Genomic DNA, 26,014 nt, shown 5'->3' with positions numbered 1-26,014 from the left:
ATGAAAGCTAAATCAATGGAGTTTTAACAAGACAATTTTTCAAGGATTATTCAACAATTAAAGCAATGAAAAGGACATAGAAGCAAGCTAGGACTCAAAGAGAAACTTATAATGGCTCTAGAGTAGAGTAAAAAAAGTAAAAAAAAAAAAAAAAAAAGACTCAACAAACCTCTAGCTTTGGCACTTGTTTTCACAGTAATTTTTCATTGAAATTTAAGAACTAAGATTGTATAACATAGGCACCAATTATAGAATAAATTTTGAGCCAAAATAACAAGCACACTTCCCTTTCACTTTTTTTCCTGGATATTGATTTTTCTGCCAACTTGTGTGATTTTTAGTATTTTTTCCTTTTATCCAAATCACTTGGTTTTTTTTTATTACTTTTTTCCAGATGTATAAAAAATTCACTAAAAATTGCAGCTCAAAATTATAAGTAACCAATTCTCAGTAATTTTTACAAGTTTGCATGTCCAAGCTGCTAGCACCAGCGATTTCAGACTTCGAAATGTTTTTTTTAGCATGGAATATTGATTGCCTTGGGCTTACATTCAACCTTCCTATGTATGTTGAACTCACTAGGCTTGATTACCACAGTTTTAGTAGTTCAATATTCACTTAGGATCAAAATTTCATCCAGCAATTCAATCACCAAAACTCAAATTCACAATAGGCACACTCATAGGGAAAACCTAAAAGTTCAAGAAAAGGTTCACAATCAAAGACTCTCTAAGAATTTTGCATGAACATGTTAAGGACTAATTAATGTGGCGTCCCCAAAATAATGATTGGTTTAATAGTAATGATTTAATTAACAAAAACCATGGTAAATTTTTTTTTCTTCTTTTTCTTTTTCATTTCTTTCTCTTTTCACCAAAACAAGGTTTAGAAGGAAAATCCTCACTATAGAGTCCTGAATGGCCAGTTCACAACTCTATTCGGAGTCAATTCTTTCTTACCGTTCATAATCTCTAAAACTAAATTGTTGTTTCAAAAGGAAGAATGTACCAGCCATTACTGTAGGTCGTCACGTGAAAATAAAAGAATAAAATACGGTCGATAAACTCTTTTACAAATAAAGTTGTTAATGCTTTCTTTTCAAATAACAAGATCGATCATAAATGCATTCATCATTTAAAGCTGTTCAAAATATGGGAGTTTTACAAAATACAGTGTCATCCAGAGCAAAGGTGTCCATAGTGGTGGCTTCAGCCACATGTATACAATCATCAAATTCCTATACATCAGGTCTACCCATACAAAAACAAAAGAGTAAACCTAACAGTCAGTCTTAGATACACCCACCCTCAAAAATATATAAAACTAATCCAAAAAAGCTGTCCACTCCACCGTGCGCTGAAGCATCCGTGCAGGTTCATCTGGATGCACCAAAGAAGTAGCCGTGAATCGAATGGTGCCCCGAAATCGGCACCTCGTGTTGCCTTCGAGGGTCTCCCAAGCTCCCTCTAGGCACTCCATCTTTACTCGATCATGGATTAGCTGCGCCGCCATCACAATCTACAAGAAAGAAAAGAAAGGGGTAGACTCTTTCACGAGAATCTAACTATGCCGCTGCACAATGCGTCTCATAAACACTACATGCAATTAAAAGGGGTATCTTAAGGCTTTTCATCTCTGGTAATCGATTACACAGACTTGGTAATCGATTACCAGAGGCTAAACTCGAATTACACAGCCTCAGAACATGGAATATGCAAAAATGCACTGTGTAATCGATTACACATACCTGGTAATCGATTACCAGTGACCCATCCCTCTGTGTAATCGATTACACAGGCTGGTAATCGATTACCAAAGGCTCCCTTAATTTCCTAACTTCGTTTTCAAGCCTGGTAATCGATTACACCCCCTTGGTAATCGATTACCAGAGACCATCTCAGCCTCCTGTCTTCATTTTTAAGCCTTGTAATCGATTACCCACCCTTGGTAATCGATTACCAGAGGCCATAATCCACATATCACACAAAATTCACAGCTGGCCAGCCACCACAAGCCTCCTTGCTTTGTGGTGTTTGTTCCTTTTATCTGTTGACTGCCAGGAGCTCGCCTGCTTAGGTACATCACAGGTTCTCACTGACCGACTATGCCCGGGTTGGGTCGGGATTGGTCAAGCTTGGTTTTGGGCAATAGCACCCCACTTGACGTCCCCAAGGTCTCCTGACCCCCGCGACATATCTCCAGGTACCACTCTGTGGTCAACAATAAAAGCAAAAAGTTTCACCCTTCAACACTTCCTCATCTCAAGCTTGTAGGATTATGGGGTACCCATCACATGTGGTACTAGGTGGCGGTCGGGCGATGGTGCACAACAAGTTTTCCACATCCACAATGCGCGCATAAACCCACCATCCCCTGTTGCCCACCTCCATCTGAGCTCACGTACTCCCACATAGCCCATATCCTCGTTTCTCTCAACACCGGGTCCCCATCAATCCTCCCAAGCTTCCACAACATCCAAGCAAAACAACATTCAAACAGCACAAGCTATCACAGCCAAGCAAAACAGGGCAAAGGCAGAAAACTCTGCTCAACACACCAACCAAAATCACAGCTTTTCTCACTTAAAGACCCCAATAACAATTCGTTAACCGTTGGATCGACTCCAAAATTTTACTGGAAGTCTATAGTACATAAGCCTACATTGTGACCGTTGGGATCTACTAGCAAACATCCAGAACTCATTCTGCACTAGGCTTTCCACAGCCAACCACACACAAGCATTTTTCTGCACAAAGCCAAAATCCTGCTGCACCTATTTTGACAGCAAAATTCTGCATAAGTGCAGATTTCGAAAATCACACTTCCTCTCATCCAATCTTGCCCGAATCAATTCCTACAAGTCCCAAATCATGTATCAATCATGTCTAACCCAAAATCAAGCTTTACAGCACAGCCACACAGAATCTAGGTGTCCAACACCCCTCGATTCAATGGGTTTTCTAGGTTTGAAAAGTGAAATTTAGAATGAGGTAAATTTGAAGCAAACTCTCACCTCACACAAGTCCATAACATCAATCTAAACTTGCTCAAACTGAATTTACACCTACAATTCCACCGAATCAAAATTTGACTCTTCAACACCCAAATTTTCCCTAGAAATGGCTCTTTGTTCACTTTGGTCATTTGTTTTTCTCTTTAGCACAGCCTAACCTTTCTCACATGTTCTAAATGGCATTTCAAGCTAAGATTAACTCACTTTAACCTCCATTTACCACAGAATCCAGATTTAACCTTCCAACTCTCAAAGCCTCCCCCTTTTTCCACTCACAACACCACATTCTCACTTTCTAACCCTAGGTTAACTCTACCCTTCATCTCTAACAGTTTTCCATAAGCAATTTCAGCACATGAACATCACAAGCATCATCATAAAAACCCTAAAACAGAATGGGTATGTTTAACTCATCCAAACATGGCAATCTCGACAAACTTTCAACAAATTTCTTCACAAATAATCATCATACAGCAGAAACCTAGCAAGACTACCCATCATATCTCCCAAAACCCCATACCCGCGAAAATCAAAGGAGAAAGAAGTCCACCCAAACCTGAATTTTCGAAGTCCCACTCGTAGCCACGCACCTCACGACCCCGAAAATGCTCTCCTTTCGCGATTTGGGGCAGAAATGATGGCCAAAGGTTGAAGCTTTGCTTGGAGCTTCAATGGAGAATGAAGAAGAAGAAAATGGCAACGTGAGGGAGAGAGAGAGCTGTCTGAAAAAGTGTGGGGGCTGTGTAAATAAAAGGGTTTTTCTCTTTTTCTATTATTTTATTTAAGCAATGCCACATGTCTCCATTTGAGTGGAGCAAGAAGGGCCCACTTTCTCTTTTTGACTGTGACCCACACTCAGTCACAAAAGTGAGGAAAATCTGACCTTTGAAACGCTAAAAATCCTGCCTCGGTTTGCGTGCCGTTTCTCTGGTTCCAGTTTCTCACGTTTCTCTGCGTCCGTCGGGGCCAGTTTTCGAAAGTAAGCAATATATATATATCAAAACGCTCATAATAGAACCCCGAGCGTGGTTCAGGGGTTGGTTTCGTTAAATTCTAAGTCGCACGCAAAACGATGATTTTTAAACTAATTAATTAAGAATTAACCCATAACCTCCCAGTTATGGATTTCTCTTCCTTAATTAGCCTAACCCGCGTATCTTGCCCCCACTACTCCTACTTCTACCAAGAACACATATGCATATACACTGAATAAAACTTATATATATATATATATATATATATATATATATATATATATATATATAATCATTCAAAATACATCGTTTCCGAAAACTCCGGGTAGAAATTTCTAGGATGTTACAATACTCCCACCCTTTTAGGAATTTCGTCCCCGAAATTAACTACTCGATGAACAAGCTTGGGTACAATTCTCTCATCCTATCCTCCAACTCCCATGTAGAATCACCCTCATCGTTTCCCCACTGCACCTTTACCAACGCGATCTCTTTTCCTCTGAAAGACTTCATTCTTCAGTCAGTGATCTTCTGAGATAGTGCTTTGTATGTGAGGTTATCCTTCACCTGTACCTCGTCCACTGCAAGTATATGTGATGGATCTGGGTTGTACCGTCTCAGTTGAGAGACATGAAACACAGGATGCAAATTCGATAAACTCGGAGGTAAGGCGATATGATAAGCTACAGGCCCAATCTTCTTCAAAATCTGATACGGACCTAGATACTTGGGTGTCAACTTCCTAGCCTTGAGAGCTCTTCCGACCCCGGTTACGGGAGAAACCTTCAAAAACACATGTTCTCCTTCCTGAAAATCTAGTGGTTTCCTCCTTCTATCGTAATAGCTCTTCTGCCTATCCTGAGATGCTTTTATCTTCTCTCGAATCAACTTCACTTGTTCGTTAATCTGTTGTAGCATTTCAGGTCCAAGAAGTACTGCTTCTCCATCATCATACCGACAAATAGGAGTTTTGCACTTTCGTCCATATAAAGCTTCAAAAGAAGCCATACCAATGCTGGCTTGGTAACTATTGTTGTAAGTAAACTCAATCAATGGCAAACAATCCATCCAGCTACCTTGTTGCTCTATAATACACGCCCGAAGTAGATCCTCTAGAGTCTGAATGGTTCGTTCAGTCTGACCATCCGTTTGAGGATGATAAGCTAAACTAAGCTTTAGCTTTTTCCCCAAGGCCTCATGTAGACTCGTCCAAAATCGTGAAGTGAACCTCGGATCCCTGTCAGATACAATACTAGAAGGAATTCCATGCAACTCCATTCTATACTTCATATTCACTGGGATAAAATGAGCAGATTTGGTGAGTCGATCTACTATGACCCACACAGCATCATGTCCACGACTAGTCTTGGGTAAACTAGATACAAAATCCATAGATATGCTCTCCCATTTCCATTCCGGAATTTCCAATGGCTTCAATTCTCCTGATGGTCGCTGGTGCTCAACCTTAGCCTTTTGACATGTCAAACACCTTGCTACATATTCAGCTACATCTTTCTTCATACCATGCCACCAAAAGCTTCTCTTCAAATCTTGGTACATCTTAGTCATCCCTGGGTGGAAACTAAGACGACTTTTATGCGCTTCTTCCAAGATCTTAACTTTCAAATCATCTAAAGATGGCACACATATCCTCCCCTTGAACCTAATTAACCCGGTTGTGTCCTTCTCAAACTCCACACCCTTATCCCCCATTACATCTAACACCTTGCCTTGCAAAAACGGGTCATTCTCTTGAGCCTCGCGTATGTGATCTACGAATTCATTGGTAATCTGCAACGCTCCTACAAATAAGCTCTTTGGTCGTATCTCGATTGCTAGATTCAAATCTCGGAACTCCTCTATCAACCTCTGCTCCAAACTCATCATAGTCGCAACATGTAAGGATTTCCGGCTTAGCGCATCGGCTACTACATTAGCCTTTCCTGGATGGTAGGAAAGTCCAAAATCATAGTCCTTGAGGAACTCCATCCATCTTCGTTGTCTCATATTGAGTTCCTTCTGATCGAACAAGTATTTGAGACTCTTGTGATCACTGAAAACTTCAAAACGAGTATCGTACAAATAATGCCTCCAAATCTTTAAGGCGAAGACCACCGCTGCTAGTTCCAAGTCATGGGTCGGGTAGTTAACTTCATGAGGACGTAATTGACGTGAAGCATAAGCCACTACTCTTCCCTCTTGCATCAACACACACCCCAAGCCTTGCCCGCTTGCATCACAATACACTTCAAATGTCCTCTTAGGGTCGGGCAAAATTAAAACTGGAGCTGTCGTCAACCGCCTCTTCAACTCTTGGAAACTTTGATCACACTTCTCATTCCAAACAAACTTCTCATTCTTACGAGTCAACTTAGTTAGGGGCAATGCCAATTTAGAAAATCCCTCAATGAATTTTCTATAATAGCCAACCAACCCCAAGAAGCTTCGAACCTCCGTTGGAGTTGTCGGTTGTTGCCACTCCATAACCGACTCCACCTTGTTCGGATCTACCGCAACCCCGTCTTTAGAAATCACGTGCCCTAAGAACTGCACTTTCTCCAACCAAAAGTCACATTTCGACAATTTGGCGAACAACTTCCTATCTCTCAGGATATGCAACACAATCCTCAAGTGCTTCTCATGCTCCTCCTTATTCCTTGAATACACTAGGATATCATCAATAAACACAACCACAAACTGATCCAAGTAATCATGAAATATACGGTTCATATAATCCATGAAAATAGCCGGAGCATTAGTCACTCCAAATGGCATGACTAAATACTCGTAGTGCCCATACCGAGTCCGAAACGCAGTCTTTGGGATATCTTCCTTCTTAACTTGAATTTGATGATACCCCGATCGCAAATCGATCTTTGAAAATACTGTTGCTCCCCTCAATTGGTCAATCAAATCATCTATCCTTGGTAGAGGATATTTGTTCTTGATAGTGACCTTGTTTAACTGCCGGTAGTCTACACACATCCTCATACTTCCATCCTTCTTTTTAACCAACAAGACCGGCGCTCCCCACGGTGATGCGCTTGGACGAACAAATTGTTTGCTCAAAAGGTCCTGCACTTGTGCCTTCACCTCTGCTAGTTCTACCGGAGACATCCTATAAGGCGCGATCGACACTGGATTTGCCCCAGGCACCAAGTCAATAATGAATTCCACTTCTCTCTCAGGTGGCAATTCACAAATGTCGTCAGGAAAAACTTCCGGGAATTCCGACACCACCGGTATACTATTAACTTCAACGTCCTCTTCCACATACATAGAGAACAACACCATGTAAGTTCGAACATCCTCCGTTCCTTCGTTGGCTGCATCCTCTTTCAATGGTTCACTTGGAACTACCTCTCCACCAAACACTAGCATCTTCTCCTTACAGTCTAGAAAGATATGGTTAGTAGATAACCAATCCATCCCCAAGATCACATCTAGATGAGCTAAAGGTAGGCATATCAAATCCGCCATAAAAGATTGACCCTCAACAATTATGGGACACTTCAAACACACCCGAGAGGTGGTTACAGGCTCGCTCGTCGGAGTAGACACCACCATATCATATGGCAACTCCGTCGCACATAACCCCAACCTCTCCACACATGCATGAGATATGAAAGAATGCGTGGCACCTGAATCATAAAGTACATCTAGTAGTTTATCAGTAATCAAACACTTACCCCGTATCAAATCGTCGGAGGCAGCCGCTTCTGAACCACTCATAGCAAATACCCGAGAGGGTACTTTTGGTCTTCCACCACTAGTGTTGTTGTTGCTAACATTACCGCTCCTTGTGGAATTAGTGGGTCCACGATTGACGGTGTTGGAATTGGCAGTCACCGTCGGTCTCCCGGTCACCCTACACTCTCGAGCATAATGGCCCACCTTGCCATACACATAACAACGATTCTCCTGTGTCTGCTGGAGCTGTGGGCAATTTCTCTTAATATGCGGCCCTCCACACTGAAAGCATTGTACCCCAGTCCCCCTTGACTGGCTCATGTTGGAGGTAGCCATAGGTTGCTTCCCCTTGTTGCTAGCATACGGCTTCATCCTCTTGTTACCATTTCCTCTGAAAGGATGGTTTCTCTGAGGTCCTCCAACTCCTCTAGCTTGCCTCTCCTTCATCTTATCTTCAAAAATTCTGCACTTTGTCACCAACTGATTAAAATCCGTGATCTGCATATAACTAACCGCCTGTTGGATCTCCAACCGAAGCCCATTCTCAAACTGAGCACATAAATCTTCCTCATTCCGAGCATCTTGGTATTGAGGCCAATACTGCAGAAGCTCATTAAACTTAGCCGTGTACTCCCCAACAGACATGTTTCCCTGCTTCAAGTCCAGAAATTCCCACGCCTTCCGCTTCCTGAGATCTCGCGGAAAGTAATTCTCCAGGAACTTGTCCTTGAAGGCATTCCAAGGAATTACGCCTCCAGGTGCGACAAACGAAGGCTTCACGAACTTCCACCAATTCTCGGCCTCCCCTTGGAGCATAAATGTCGCATAAAGAACCTTATGCTCCTCAAGGCAACCCATTGCCTCGAAAATCTTCTCCGTCTCAGCTAACCACAACCTAGCACCTTCCGGATCATAGTCTCCACTGAACTTTGGCGGGTGGTTCTTACGGAAAGCCATGAGTCCCCGATACTCCGCCGGCTCCACATCACGTTCCTGCACTAGAGTTTCCAGCACAGCTGTGATGCGGTCAAGGACATCACGGTTCTGATCCCTACCACGTCCTGCCATACCTATCCTGTAGGGAGACTATTAGTACCCAAGAAATCCTAATGAGAGAGTGTACCACACAGGCTATGATAGTTATAACAACATCCTTCTCTTTATACATACTTATACACACACAATCCTATGAATCATTTCCACATCCATGCTCAAGACAAGAAGGCAAAAATACACACAATGTGTGACTTAACTTCACTCCCCGAAACCTACTCCCAAGTTTCAGAGATACACAGCATTCACACAGCAAGACCATAACAGGTTCACTAGAATCCAACTTTTGCTCTGATACCACCAATTGTGGCGTCCCCAAAATAATGATTGGTTTAATAGTAATGATTTAATTAACAAAAACCATGGTAAATTTTTTTTTCTTCTTTTTCTTTTTCATTTCTTTCTCCTTTCACCAAAACAAGGTTTAGAAGGAAAATCCTCACTATAGAGTCCTGAATGGCCAGTTCACAACTCTATTCGGAGTCAATTCTTTCTTACCGTTCATAATCTTTAAAACTAAATTGTTGTTTCAAAAGAAAGAATGTATCAGCCATTACTTTAGGTCGGCACGTGAAAATAAAAGAATAAAGTACGGTCGATAAACTCTTTTACAAATAAAGTTGTTAATGCTTTCTTTTCAAACAACAAGATCGATCATAAATGCATTCATCATTTAAAGCTGTTCAAAATATGGGAGTTTTACAAAATACAGTGTCATCCAGAGCAAAGGTGTCCATAGTGGTGGCTTCAGCCACATGTATACAATCATCAAATTCCTATACATCAGGTCTACCCATACAAAAACAAAAGAGTAAACCTAACAGTCAGTCTTAGATACACCCACCCTAAAAAATATATAAAACTAATCCAAAAAAGTTGTCCACTCCACCGTGCGCTGAAGCGTCCGTGCAGGTTCATCTGGATGCACCAAAGAAGTAGTCGTGAATCGAATGGTGCCCCGAAATCGGCACCTCGTGTTGCCTTCGAGGGTCTCCCAGGCTCCCTCTAGGCACTCCATCTCTACTCGATCATGGATTAGCTGCGCCGCCATCACGATCTACAAGAAAGAAAAGAAAGGGGTAGACTCTTTCACGAGACTCTAACTATGCCGCTGCACAATGTGTCTCATAAACACTACATGCAATTAAAAGGGGTATCTTAAGGCTTTTCATCTCTGGTAATCGATTACACAGACTTGGTAATCGATTACCAGAGGCTAAACTCGAATTACATAGCCTCAGAACATGGAATATGCAAAAATGCACTGTGTAATCGATTACACATACCTGGTAATCGATTACCAGTGACCCATCCCTCTGTGTAATCGATTACACAGGCTGGTAATCGATTACCAGAGGCTCCCTTAATTTCCTGACTTCGTTTTCAAGCCTGGTAATCGATTACACCCCCTTGGTAATCGATTACCAGAGACCATCTCAACCTCCTGTCTTCTTTTTTAAGCCTTGTAATCGATTACCCACCCTTGGTAATCGATTACCAGAGGCCATAATCCACATATCACACAAAATTCACAGCTGGCCAGCCACCACAAGCCTCCTTGCTTTGTGGTCTTTATTCCTTTTATCTGTTGACTGTCAGGAGCTCGCCTGCTTAGGTACATCACAGGTTCTCACTGACCGACTATGCCCGGGTTGGGTCGGGATTGGTCAAGCTTGGTTTTGGGCAATAGCACCCCACCTGACGTCCCCAAGGTCTCCTGACCCCCGCGACATATCTCCAGGTACCACTCTGTGGTCAACAATAAAAGCAGGAAGTTTCACCCTTCAACACTTCCTCATCTCAAGCTTGTAGGATTATGGGGTACCCATCACATGTGGTACTAGGTGGCGGTCGGGCGATGGTGCACAACAAGTTTTCCACATCCACAATGCGCGCATAAACCCACCATCCCCTATTGCCCACCTCCATCTGAGCTCACGTACTCCCACGTAGCCCATATCCTCGTTTCTCTCAACACCGGGTCCCCATCAATCCTCCCAAGCTTCCACAACATCCAAGCAAAACAACATTCAAACAGCACAAGCTATCACAGCCAAGCAAAACAGGGCAAAGGCAGAAAACTCTGCTCAACACACCAACCAAAATCACAGCTTTTCTCACTTAAAGACCCCAGTAACAATTCCTTCGATCCAATTCGTTAACCGTTGGATCGACTCCAAAATTTTACTGGAAGTCTATAGTACATAAGCCTACATTGTGACCGTTGGGATCTACTGGCAAACATCCAGAACGCATTCTGCACTAGGCTTTCCACAGCCAACCACACATAAGCATTTTTCTGCACAAAGCCAAAATCCTGCAGCACTTATTTTGACAGCAAAATTCTGCATAAGTGCAGATTTCGAAAATCACACTTCCTCTCATCCAATCTTGCCCAAATCAATTCCTACATGTCCCAAATCATGTATCAATCATGTCTAACCCAAAATCAAGCTTTACAGCACAGCAACACAGAATCTAGGTGTCCAACACCCCTCAATTCAATGGGTTTTCTAGGTTTGAAAAGTGAAATTTAGAATGAGGTAAATTTGAAGCAAACTCTCACCTCACACAAGTCCATAACATCAATCTAAACTTGCTCAAACTGAATTTACACCTACAATTCCACCGAATCAAAATTTGACTCTTCAACACCCAAATTTGCCCTAGAAATGGCTCTTTGTTCACTTTGGTCATTTGTTTTTCTCTTTAGCACATGTAACATCCTAGAAATTTCTACCCGGAATTTTTGGAAACGATGTATTTTGAATGATTATATATATAAGTATTATTCAGTGTATATGCATATATGTTCTTGGTTAGAGTAGGAATAGCGGGGGCAAGATACGCGGGTTAGGCTAATTAAGGAAGATAACTCCATAACTGGGAAGTTACGGGTTGATTCTTAATTAATTAGTCTAAAAATCATTGTTTTGCGTGCAACTTAAAATTTAACGAAACCAACCTCTGAACCACGCTCGGGGTTTTATTCTGAGCGTTTTGATATATATATTGATTACTTTCGAAAACTGGCCCCGACGGACGCAGAGAAACGCGAGAAACTGGAATCAGAGAAACGACACGCAAACCGAGGCAGGATTTTAGCGTTTCAAAGGTCAGATTTTTCTCACTTTTGTGGCTGAGTGTGGGTCACGGTAAAAAGGGAAAGTGGGCCCTTTTGGCTCCACTCAAATAGGGACATGTGGCAGAGCTTGAATAAAATAATGGAAAAAGGGAAAACCCTTTTTATTTAAGACCAAAAAGCTTTTCTCTCTCCTCACTCAGCAAAACAGAAAATTTCAGACAGCTCTCTCTCTCCCTCACGTTGCCATTCTCCATTGAAACCCCAACAAAGCTCCAACCTTTGGTGCTCATTTCTGCTCCAAATCGCGAAAGGAGGGCATTTTCGAGGTCGTGAAGTGCGTGGCTACGAGTGGGACTTCGAAAATTCAGGTTTGGGTGGACTTCTTTCTCTCTTAAATTTCGTGGGTATGGGGTTTTGGGAGATATGATGGGTAGTCTTGCTAGGTTTCTGCTGTGTGATGATTATTTGTGAAGACACTTGTTGAAAGCATGTTGAAATTGCCATGTTTGGATGAGTTAAACATACCCATTCTGTTTTAGGGTTTTTATGATGATGCTTGTGATGTTCATGTGCTGAAATTGCTTATGGAAACTGTTAGAGATGAAGGGTAGAGTTAACTTGGGGTTAGAAAGTGAGAATGTGGTGTTGTGAATGGAAAAAGAGTGAGGCTTTGAGAGTTGGAAGGTTAAATCTGGATTCTGTGGTAAATGGAGGTTAAAGTGAGTTAATCTTAGCTTGAAATGCCATTTAGGACTTATGAGAAAGCTTGGACTGTGCTAGAGAGAAAAACAAATGACCAAAGTGAACCAAGAGCCATTTCTAGGGCAAAATTGGGTGTTGAGGAGTCAAATTTTGATTCGGTGGAAATTTAGGTGTAAATCCAGTTTGAGCAAGTTTAGATTGATGTTATAGACTTGTGTGAGGTGAGAGTTTGCTCCAAATTAACCTCATTCTCAATTTCACTTTTCAAACCTTGAAAATCCATTAAAATGAGGGGTTTTGGACACCTAGATTTTGTGTTGCTGTGGTTTGAAGCTTGACTTTGATTTAGACATGATTGATACATGATTTGGGACTTGTAGGAATTGATTTGGGCAAGATTGGATGAGGGAAAGTGGGATTTTCGAAATCTGCACTTATGCAGAATTTTGCTGTCAAAATAGGTGCAGCAGGATTTTGGCTTGTGCAGAAAAAATGCTTGTGGGCGGTTGGCTGTGGAAAGAGCCGTGCAGAATGAGTTCTGGATGTTTGCTAGTAGATCCCAACGGTCAAAATGTAGGCTTATGTACTAAAGACTTCCAGTAAAATTTTCAAGTCGATCCAACGGTTAATGAACCGGAACGAAGGAATTGTTACTGGGGTCTTTAAGTGAGAAAAGCTGTGTTTTGGTTGGTGTTTTGGCAAAGTTTTCTGCCTTTACTCTGTTTTGCTTGGCTGTGATAGCTTGTGCTGTTTGAATGTTGTTTTGCTTGGATGTTGTGGAAGCTTGGGAGGATTGATGGGGACCCGGTGTTGAGAGAAACGAGGATATGGGCTACGTGGGAGTATGTGAGCTCAGTTGGAGGTGAGCAACAAGGGATGGTGGGTTTATGCGCGCATTGTGGATGTGGAAAACTTGTTGTGCACCATCGCTCGACCGCCACCTAGTACCACATGTGATGGGTACCCCATAATCCTACAAGCTTGAGATGAGGAAGTGTTGAAGGGTGAAACTTCCTGCTTTTATTGTTGACCACAGAGTGGTACCTGGAGATATGTCGCGGGGGTCAGGAGACCTTGGGGACGTCAGGTGGGGTGCTATTGCCCAAAACCAAGCTTGACCAATCCCGACCCAACCCGTGCATAGTCGGTCAGTGAGAACCTGTGATGTACCTAAACAGGCGAGCTCCTGGCAGTCAACAGATAAAAGGAACAAAGACCACAAAGCAAGGAGGCTTGTGGTGGCTGGCCAGCTGTGAATTTTGTGTGATATGTGGATTATGGCCTCTGGTAATCGATTACCAAGGGTGGGTAATCGATTACAAGGCTTAAAAATGAAGACAGGAGGCTAAGATGGTCTCTGGTAATCGATTACCACGGGGTGTAATCGATTACCAGGCTTGAAAACGAGGTCAGGAAGCTAGGGAAGCCTCTGGTAATCGATTACCAAGGGGTGTAATCGATTACCAGGCTTAAAAAGGGAACTGGAACATTGTGAAGGCCTCTGGTAATCGATTACCAGTTTGTGTAATCGATTACACAGAGGGATGGGTCACTGGTAATCGATTACCAGGTATGTGTAATCGATTACACAGTGCATTTTTGCATATTTCATGTCCTGAGGCTGTGTAATTCAAGTTTAGCCTCTGGTAATCGATTACCAAGGCTGTGTAATCGATTACCAGAGATGGAAAGCCTTAAAATACCCCTTTTACTTGCATGTAGTGGTTATGAGACAAATGGTGTGCAGTGCAGTTAGATTCTTGTGAAAGAGTCTACCCCTTTCTTTTCTTTCTTGTATATCGTGATGGCGGCGCAGCTAATCCGTGATCGAGTAGAGATGGAGTGCCTAGAGGGAGCTTGGGAGACCCTCGAAGGCAACACGAGGTGCCGATTTCGGGGCACCATTCGATTCACGGCTACTTCTTTGGTGCATCCAGATGAACCTGCACGGACGCTTCAGCGCACGGTGGAGTGGACAGCTCCTTGGATTAGTTTTGTGTATTTTTGAGGGTGGGTGTATCTAGGATTGACTGTTAGGTTTACTCTTTTGTTTTGTATGGGTAGACTTGATGTATAGGAATTTGATTATTGTATACTTGTGGTTGAAGCCACCACTATGGACACCTTTGCTCTGGATGACACTATATATTTTGTAAAACTCCCATATTTTGGACAGCTTTAAATGATGAATGCATTTATGATCGATCTTGTTATTTGAAAAGAAAGCGTTAGCAACTTTATTTGTAAAATAGTTTATCGACCGTATTTTATTCTTTTATTTTCACGTGACGAGCTAAAGTAATGGCTGGTACATTCTTTCTTTTGAAAAAGCAAAATAGTTTAGAGATTATGAGCGGTGAGAAAGAAATGACTCCGAATAGAGTTGTGAACTGGCCATTCAGGACTCTATAGTGAGGATTTTCCTTCGAAACCTTGTTTTGGTGAAAAGAGAAAGAAATGAAAAAGAAAAAGAAAAAAAAAATTTACCATGGTTTTTGTTAATTAAATCATTACTATTAAACCAGTCATTATTTTGGGGACGCCACAGCACAGCCTAACCTTTCTCACATGTTCTAAATGGCATTTCAAGCTAAGATTAACTCACTTTAACCTCCATTTACCACAGAATCCAGATTTAACCTTCCAACTCTCAAAGCCTCCCCCTTTTTCCACTCACAACACCACATTCTCACTTTCTAACCCTAGGTTAACTCTACCCTTCATCTCTAACAGTTTTCCATAAGCAATTTCAGCACATGAACATCACAAGCATCATCATAAAAACCCTAAAACAGAATGGGTATGTTTAACTCATCCAAACATGGCAATCTCGACAAACTTTCAACAAATTTCTTCACAAATAATCATCATACAGCAGAAACCTAGCAAGACTACCCATCATATCTCCCAAAACCCCATACCCACGAAAATCAAAGGAGAAAGAAGTCCACCCAAACCTGAATTTTCGAAGTCCCACTCGTAGCCATGCACCTCACGACCCCGAAAATGCTCTCCTTTCGCGATTTGGGGCAGAAATGATGGCCAAAGGTTGAAGCTTTGCTTGGAGCTTCAATGGAGAATGAAGAAGAAGAAAATGGCAACGTGAGGGAGAGAGAGAGCTGTCTGAAAAAGTGTGGGGGCTGAGTGAAGAGAGAGAAAAGCTTTTTGGTTTTAAATAAAAGGGTTTTTCTCTTTTTCTATTATTTTATTTAAGCAATGCCACATGTCTCCATTTGAGTGGAGCAAGAAGGGCCCACTTTCTCTTTTTGACTGTGACCCACACTCAGTCACAAAAGTGAGGAAAATCTAACCTTTGAAACGCTAAAAATCCTGCCTCGGTTTGTGTGCCGTTTCTCTGGTTCCAGTTTCTCGCGTTTCTCTGCGTCCGTCGGGGCCAGTTTTCGAAAGTAAGCAATATATATATCAAAACGCTCATAATAGAACCCTGAGCGTGGTTCAGAGGTTGGTTTCGTTAAATTCTAAGTCGCACACAAAACGATGATTTTTAAACTAATTAATTAAGAATTAACCCATAACCTCCCAGTTATGGATTTCTCTTCCTTAATTAGCCTAACCCGCGTATCTTGCCCCCACTACTCCTACTTCTACCAAGAACACATATGCATATACACTGAATAAAACTTATATATATATATATATATATATATATATATATATATATATATATATATATATAATCATTCAAAATACATCGTTTCCAAAAACTCCGGGTAGAAATTTCTAGGATGTTACAATTAACATGAAAGATTTGACTCAAATCAAATAATAGGATAAAAGAGTTTTATACACTCATGAACAAATGAGTTAGAGAAAGAAACAAGAAAAATAAAATTCAGCACAACATAAGAAATCTTATGTGACAAGTTTCATGACTAGACATGAGTTTTATGACAAAACTACAATTGGTGAACAAGTCACTCTAGATTTTTGAGGTTTTATTCTACTTTATTTTGTAAGAATTTTATGGTTTAGGGTTCAGCCACAAAAAATAGCAAGACAAAACTCAAAGGAACCTAAACTCAACACAACTCATGGTTCAAGAACATGAACAAGAAATTTGAACCATAGAAAATGAAATCTAGCTTCTATAGCAAGATCAATCGGTGGAAATTCTAAAGAATCATGTTAACAACATTTAGCCCAAGACATGCGAGAAGATACATGGAGAAAAATGAAGAAACAACAATGGAGGAGAAGGTAAAACTAAAAATCAATGGAGGTTTAAGGAGCACCTACTTGAAGCTCTTATGCTCTGATTACCACTTGATGGAAGCTTGCTTGTGGGGCTTCTATGGAGGCTGGATCTTTGAACTTCAATGAGGTCCTTTAATGGTGATTTTCCACCATGGAGATGCAGCGGAAGACAAAGGAGAAGAGGTGAGAGGAGGCGCCATCCACTAGGGAATAAGCCATGGAAGAAGGAGCTTCACCACCAAGATGAGCCTTGGATAAGAAGCTTGGAGAGGATGCTTCAATGGAGGAAAAGAAAGAGGGAGAGAAACAAAGAGGGGGGAGCATGAAATTGAAGGAAGAAAAAAGGGAGAGAAGTTGAACTTTGAGTTGTGTCTCACAAGACTATCATTCATCAAAGTTACAATAAGTGTTACATATGCTTCTATTTATAGACTAGGTAGCTTCCTTGAGAAGCTTTCTTGAGAAAACTTCCTTGAGAAGCTTCTTTGAGAAAACTTCCTTGGGAAGCTAAAGCTTAGCTACACACACCCCTCTCATAACTAAGCTCACCTCCTTGAGAAGCTTCCTTGAGAAGATTCCTAAAGAAGCTAGAGCTTAGCTACACACACCTTTCTAATAGCTAAGCTCACCTCTTCGAGATGAGAAGCTAGAGCTTAGCTACACACCCCCTATAATAGCTAAGCTCACCCCCATGACAAAATACATGAAAATACAAAAAAGTTCCTATTACAAAGACTACACAAAATGCCTTGAAATACAAGGCTAAAACCCTATACTACTAGAATGGCCAAAATACAAGGCCCAAACAAAGGAAAAACCTATTCTAATATTTACAAAGATAAGCGGGCTCATACTTAGCCCATGGGCTCGAAATCTACCCTAAGGCTCATGAGAACCCTAGGGCCTTCCCTTGGATCTTTGGCCCAATCTACTTGGAGTCTTTTATCCAATGCCTTTGCGGGGTAGGATTGCATCACATAATGATCAACCTGTGTTGAGGTTATTGCACTCGTGTTTCATTGTTGTCATCTTCATTTATCACTCTTTTTTACACTCTTATGTACATTGGCAGGTATAGACTTGAGGTGATGGTCAACTACAAGGAGGAAAGCACAAATTTTTTGCTCTGGGACTGTGAATGCACTGAGCTAATTGGACAATCAGCTAATGAAGTTAACAAGCTGAAAATAGAAGTACCTAACCAAATTATCATATGATGGTTTTTAACATTTGAATGATGTTTTATTAGTTTACTATCGAATTTGATTACAGGTATTAATTATGGAATTTTTTTCTTTGGTCAAGGAGGGTGATGTTGATTTAAATGTTTCTCCTCAAGCCCTTGATAAGTTGATGGGTTATGTCCTTGCATTTAAAGTCAAAGTTCAACCCAAGTTTAACAATGTTGTTGTTCTTAGATACTCAAATGACATAGAATTGATCAATGTTGTGGTGGACATGCTGCCTAATGCTGAGGTAATGTTTTGTAAAGCATGTTGCAGCCATTATTGTCATATCTGTTAGCCTGAACTTATATCTTATACAGGCATGTTCCAAGGTTCATGCTCCTATTCTTGACTCTGATGATCCTTCCCAACTTGAATCTGTAAGTTGACACTGTGATAGTGTTTTCCAGATTTTATGTATGTTGGCATAATCTTATTTAAAAACTCCACCGCCTCTAATTCCAAATTTAGTTTATTGATCAGTGTAAGTGTTATGCAACAATCTGTGTCTGTCACAGCAAATCACGATCCACTTCTAGGTCTTTCATTGACACCCACAAAACGGATTACATCTGTTGACTGTGATGATGAACCGAAAAGCTCTTAGATTTCACCCGCCCAGCTTTCATCTAACAAATTAGCAAGGCATTATCAAATTGAATGAATGTAGTTACTTGCTTTTTATTTGCATTGTATGGACTCTATTATTTGCAAGACGTGAAATTGTAGAAACATTGATGTTCTTTTCCTGTACTGTCCATGTTTAACATTTTGTTAGGGTGGACATATCTTATAGATTCCTAATGTGGAAGCAGGAATTAACTTTTGGTTGTTTAGATATCTTTTGTGTTAACATTGTCCAATTTGAATTATATTTTTTATCAGTTCTGAAACCGATTACTAAATCATTATTAACAAATTGTAGTTTATTTCAGCATGACCATTACTAATATTAATTAACACAATTAAATTAGGACAATGAATTATTACACCCTTTTTCCTTTAAAGAAAATATCTTTTCCATGATACAGTAGCTTCTTGCTTCCAGTTCTCCATTATCTCTTGCTTAAAACTCTATATATGTGTTAACTTAGCACTGGAACCTGTTGTGCATTTGCAGTGTGGAGCCAAAAGTTTTTTTCCCCAAGCTTAATTTCATGTGTTGATATTATCCAATTTAAATTGTATTCTCAATCATCTGTAAAATCAAATATGACAAATTATTACCATACTATTATAGAAACCATATCATGCAAAATATTGGATTCGATTGTTAACTGCTTCTAACACAAATAGCATTAATCGCTCATTCGAGCAATGGCACATGATCCGATAAAACCAGAATAAATATGATACACTTTTTTATCATAATGTCAAATAAAGCAAGGGGATTTTTTTGGAGTTCACCAAAATTCATTCTCCCTACTTCTGTACACAGAAGATCTTTGATATTAGATTTTGTCCAAGTGTCAGCAAGCCATGCCTCTATATATACAACTATTATCATTCCTGTATCTCCAATTTTCGCAGCTGTCAATGTTGAACCATACACTTAGCCCCTCAGCTAGCCATTTCTATTATTTTCAAGATTTATTTCATTTTTTTAAATTAATTTGTATCTTGGTAAAGTACAACAATTGCCATTAAGAATGTGAAAATTTTCAATATAGAAACAAGTCTGATTCAGCAATAAATACAATCTTAATTGCTCAAATTTATGAAAAGTTGTTTTGGTTTGGGATTGCCTTAAGCTGTTTGTGCCCTATTTTGTTCTGCATCATCCGAAGAAAAAAAAAACATACATCAAGTTGAATGATATATGCTATACATGTGATTACAAAAAATCCACAACATCTTTCATATTAGCTTTCCCATCAGTCTCACCAACCGATGCTTCTACACGCAAGTGTCATCATTCCTATATGCATATTTTCCCAGCTGTTAATGTTGAACTATAGTTCTTGGCCTTCATCTGTCCATTTCTCTTATTTTCAAAATGTCTTGCATGCATTCCAGATTTAGTTTACTATTTCTTAGTTGATCTCAATCTCCATTTTCTCATTAATTTATAACTCGACCAAGTCAACAATTGCCATTAACACCATGGAAAAGTACCAATTCACGGACAAGTCTAATTCAGCGAAAGCCAAAATGAAAAGAAAATGTATCATAGATAAAAAAAAACGACAACCTCAGGCTCAGGCCCCTCCACAGCCAATTACGGACTATACTTCACAATCTAGGAATTATCACAGTAAGAAACTATACGAACCATCTTGCATGAAAAATATATTGCTTTCAATTAATTGATTCCATTTAACTTTGATTTATCTCTATCTATAAGCAATTGAATCTAATTCATCAGAGGATCTAAGTTCTGAATCAACACAAGGTACCATGCAAACAAACTCCTTTATCCAAGATTTTTTCATCCCTGAAATCTAATAACCATATGTAATTGTAATTCTTGCAGGATCTGATTTAAATTTTTCCCCTGGAAATGACCCTGCAATTAACACTGAAGGTGAGAATTATGATTCTGAGTCATTGACAACCATATCAGTTGACATATTTTTTTATCCATCTTATCAATTGTTACCATCATCTTTGCGTATGTCATTAAACAATTTCAGGCTATTCTGATCTTGGTGACCAACTAATGCAGTGTAGACACTGTAATGCAAAAATGTGGTATAATGAAAGAATATCAAAACATAAAAACAGTAGAAACCCGAGGTTTAGCTTATGTTGTAGAGACGGCAAAGTTGAACTTCCATTATTACAAAATCCAACCCAATATCTCCACCGACTTCTCTTTGATCATAATTCAGCTGATGGTAGAAATTATCAACAAAACATACACACATATAACATGATGTTTGCATTTACTTCTGCTGGTATTAAGCTAGACAAATCAATTAATCATTCAAGAGGACCTCCTACAATTAGAATTTAGGGTCAACCATGTCACTGCATAGGCAGTTTATTACCAATGTCTGGAAAAGAACCCAAATCTACACAATTATATATCTTTGACACAGATAATGAAGTTCAAAATAGAATTAATGTCATCAGGCACTGATTCTTTCATTTCTATAATTATAAAAATCATACATTGATGATAGATTTTCTTTCAATTACATATTAGTTCTAACATTACTTTTTTCAACCAGCATGATGGAATTCAACCGCAAATTGTTTCAAGTTTAGGTGAAATGCTGGATGAACACAATGCACATGCTAAAATTTTTTGGATGGCTAGAGATAGATTGGCAAATAGTGATGTGGATAATGTCAGATTAAGATTGATAGCTACTTGTGAAAAGGATGGTCATACATACAATGTTCCAACTGTTTCAGAAGTTGCTGCACTTATTGTAGGTGATTTTAATCCCAACTCAAGAAGAGATATTATTGTTGAGACTAAAAATGGACAGTTACATAGAATAAATGAATTGCACTCTAGTTATCTAGGCCTACAATTCCCTCTGCTTTTCCCTTATGGTGAAGATGGATATAGGCTTGACATACTTCACCGTGCAACACTTGACAGCAAAAAAAGAAAGAGAAATCGTCTCACTATGAGAAAGTGGTTTGCTTATAGACTTCAGTCCATACCAAATGAAGCTCAAACTTTATTGCATTCTAGAAGACTATTTCAACAATTCATTGCTGAAGCATATACCATGGTTGATTCAGAAAGACTTAACTACATCTGGAACAACCAAAAGAAACTCAGAGTTGACAAGTATTGTAGCTTACAAAATTCACTGGATGCTGGGACAAGCCAAGGTTTTGTTAGACAAATGGCCTCAGCTATCTAAAGAAGGGGGGTTGAATTAAGATACAAAGACTATTCCCCAATTAAAATTTCACTCTCTCTTTTTGGATTAACAATACACCCTTAACATGAATTACTCAAAAGACAATTCAAAATAAACTTCTTTAAAGCAAAAGATAAATAACAATAAATAAAAGAAGTTTAAGGGAAGAGAGAAATGCAAACTTGATTTATACTGGTTCGGCCACTTCCTGTGCCTATGTCCAGTCCTCAAGCAACCCACTTGAGATTTTTCACTCTCTTTGCAAAACTCCTTTTCACTTCCCTTGTGTTCAGGAACCCTTTACAATAAGAGACCCTCAGTCTCTTAATCCCTTTTCAAAAGTAAGAAGAAGAAAAGAAGAAATCTCTTTTGAAAGAGAAAGATATTACAATTGAAGATCAATCAAGATTCCTTATTGAATATAAAAGTGTTTGACCAAAGAATCCTTTTTGAAATGATAAGACGTTTCAGTTCAGAAAAACTCTCTTAATCTTTTGAGAGGATAAGACTTTTTGGGCAATAAAAACTCTCTAGAATTTTCGTATCCCAAGTCACTTACATATAGGCCTTTGATGTCCATTCAAAAACATTTGAAAATATGTGATTGTTGGGAGTTATATTTGAAAATCCTCATTGGTAATCGATTACAATAATGGTGTAATCGATTACACAATTACTTATGAAGAGTTATGACTCTTCTCATTTGAAATTTGAATATTTAAACACGGGTAATCGATTACCAACTTACTACAATCGATTACACAACTTTGAAATTTAAATTCAAATTTTTTATGGCTGTTTTAAAACGTTCCAAACCTCTGGTAATCGATTACAAACCATGTGTAATTGATTACATGCTTTCTAAAATATTTAAAACCTTTTCAGAAAGCATATTGGCCACTGGTAATCGATTACATGCTCTGGTAATCAATTACCAGAGAGTAAATCTCAATTTAAAATGATTTAGATAAAATTCTTTGGCCAAACCTTTTGCTTTTTCAATTTGGAAATTTCTTCCTAAGATTCTAGAGATCAACTTGATCATATATCTTGATTTTCTTGGATTCTTCAATTCTTGTCTTGAATAAAATTTGAGAAGCACTTGATCCTTTAGCATCATCAAAATATCTTGCTTCTACAGGTTTAAATAAAGGCAAGAGAGTAATTTTGCCTTCTACCTTTGTTGGCAGCCCCCGTTACATGGATTAGTTATATTTTGATGGTATGGCGATATGCAGCCACGTTGGTTTCCCAAATCTTTTTATCACTTTAACATGTAATCCAAATTAGCCAGAAATCCATAGATTACTTGCACCATTGTATTTTGAAACCAGCAGATAGACCAGACATTATCTCACGAGTTTTCAAGTTTAAATATGAAGAAATGCTTTCAGACCTAACAAAGAATCACCTACTCAGAAACGTTGTGGCATGTAAGTTGACAGCAACTTTTTCTATTAAACTTAGAATTCAATTTATTATTTTTCACTTTTGCTGATCCTATAACATAATTGTTAAATATTTATATGTTATTGTTTTCCTGCTAATACTATAATTTAACAATCACATATACGCATACAATAGAATTCCAAAAACGAGGACTTCCTCATGTCCATTTATTGTTGTTTTTGCACCCAGACAATAAATATCCAACTTCAGATGAAATTGACCAGATTATATCAGCAGAGATACCTTCAAAGGAAGATTACCCAGAACTCTATACATTGGTGCAAAATCATATGGTTCATGGCCCATGTGGAATTATACGCTCTGAATCTCCATGTATGAAAGAAGGAAAGTGTAGCAGATTTTATCCTAAAATGTTCCAACCTCGCACTCTTTTAGATGCAAATGGTTATCCAGTATATCATAGGAGAAATGATGGTCGTATAATTTCAAAGAATAGTGTTATCATTGATAATAGACACAACGTACCTTATAATCCAAAATTACTAAAAAAATACCAAGCGCATGTCAATATTGAATGGTGTAATCAAAGTGCTTCAATCAAATATTTATTCAAGTACATAAACAAAGGGTATGACAGAGTCATTGCTGTTATGCTTTATGATGGCAATGATGAGATCCAAAATGCTACCAACCAGAAAGATGAGATTAAAGAATATATAGACGGCAAGTAGCATTAATTTAACATGTGTAATTAATATGCCCATTATTGTTTTACTAAATTAATGTTTATGTCAGATACATTTCTCCATGTGAAGCTGCTTGGAGAATTTTTGATTTTCCAATACATGCTAGGAAGCCTGCTGTTGAAAGATTATATTTCCATCTTCCAGGCCAACACAATGTTCTTTATGAGGAACATGATGATATTGATGATGTCTTATCCAACCCAAGCATTTCAGATTCCAAATTTTTAGCTTGGATGAACGCCAACAAATGTTCTTCAGAAGGAAGAACTCTGACTTATTCAGAATTTGTTTCAAAGTTTGTATATAATCAAAAGACTAGATCATGGCACCTTAGAAAGAAAGGATACACTATTGGAAAACTTATATGGGTCCCACCAACGACAGGAGAATTGTTTTATTTGAGGATGATGCTTACTGCCTGCAAAGGAGCAACTTCATTTGAGGATATTAGAACTATTACAAATATTCAATACCCTACATATAGAGAAGCATGCTTTGCCATGGGGTTTTTACAAGATGACATTACAAGATGACAAAGAATTCATTGAAGCAATCAAAGAGGCAAAGGACTAGGGCACAACTAATTATTTGAGGAAATTATTTGTGTTGATGCTTTTAACGAGTGCCATCATTAAACCTGAAGAAGTTTGGAACCAAACTTGGCATTGGCTAGCTGATGATATTGCATATCATTATAGAAAATCAACAATAAATACAGGTTAGTTTTGATTAACTTTTACATCAGATCGCATCAACCATAATCATAATTTGACTGATAACGTCTAATGTGTTAGAATTACATATCGATGATAATCATTTGAGTAATTTGGCATTGCTCGAGATTGAACAACTGCTGCACATAAACCAAAAATCACTTAAAGATTATCCTTCAATGCCATATCCTGAGGATGTTGATTGCACGTCCTATCTAGACAATAGCCTGATATTAACAGAACTAAATTACAACAATGATGAGACCAGATCAGAATTTCTGCAACTTTTTTCATCCATGACACGTACCATACCTTTCCAATTTAAATTTAAATTGTTCTTCTTTTGCATCTAACATAAACTAATACATATTTGTAGATGAACAGACATCAATTTATAACCAAATCGTTGAAGCCTTCAACAAAAATCAAGGTGGCATGTTTTTCCTATATGGATTTGGAGGTACAGGAAAAACCTTCATATGGAGAACATTGACAACTTCATTGAGAGCAAACAATCAAATTGTTATTATAGTTGCTTCCAGCAGCATAGCTTCTCTATTGTTGCTAGGCAACAGGACTGCACATTCAAAATTCAAAATACTTGTACCCATTTTTGAAGATTCAACATGCAACATTCATTAAGGAAGTGAATTAGTTGAATTGCAAAATCAAACAAGCCTAATTATTTGGGATGAAGCACCAATGGCTCACAAATTTTGTTTTGAAGCGCTTGACCAAAGTTTAAGAGATATAATTAAAACTAAACCCAGTTCAAATCAAATATTTGGAGGTAAAGTCATCATATTTGGTGGAGCTTCTGACAAATACTGCCAGTCATTCCAAGGGGAAGTCGCTCAAACATTGTTAACGAAACAATCAATTCCTCTTATTTATGGGATTGTTGTCAGGTCTTAAGACTGACAAAAAACATTCGTTTGCAGAATAATGAACAATCACCAGATGAACAAGAAACTGCCGCATTTGCTAAGTGGATCCTAGACATTGGAAATGGAATTATTGGACATGAAAATGATGGCTATTCCACAATTGAAATCCCTGAGGACCTGTTGATAACTCAATATGATGATCCAATCCATGCCATAGTTAACTCAACATTCCCATATTTAACTAAGCATCATAATGATGCTCAGTACTTCAACAGCAGGGCAATATTAGCTTCAACCAACGAAACAGTCGAACAGGTCAATGATTATATACTATCATTAATCCTAGGTAATCATAGAATCACTAATGTAATTCATATTACATCTATCTAAATTAGCCCTGCTTAATTACCAATTTTTAAATATTATCTATTTTATGTTTCTGTTGTTTTGGAGAGATCTTTAACTTTACAACTGCC

At 38.9% G+C, this 26,014-nt stretch overlaps 1 pseudogene; it reads left to right on the top strand.

Moving 5' to 3' along the window:
* The window catches only part of LOC100807479 (uncharacterized), a 48,304-nt pseudogene that overhangs the window by 21,675 nt on the left and 615 nt on the right, over nucleotides 1-26,014 (top strand).

Source organism: Glycine max, chromosome 1 (assembly GCF_000004515.6).
Source record: "Glycine max cultivar Williams 82 chromosome 1, Glycine_max_v4.0, whole genome shotgun sequence".
In the NCBI taxonomy this organism is placed as follows: Eukaryota; Viridiplantae; Streptophyta; class Magnoliopsida; order Fabales; family Fabaceae; genus Glycine; species Glycine max.
This window is presented reverse-complemented; position numbering and strand designations above follow the sequence as displayed.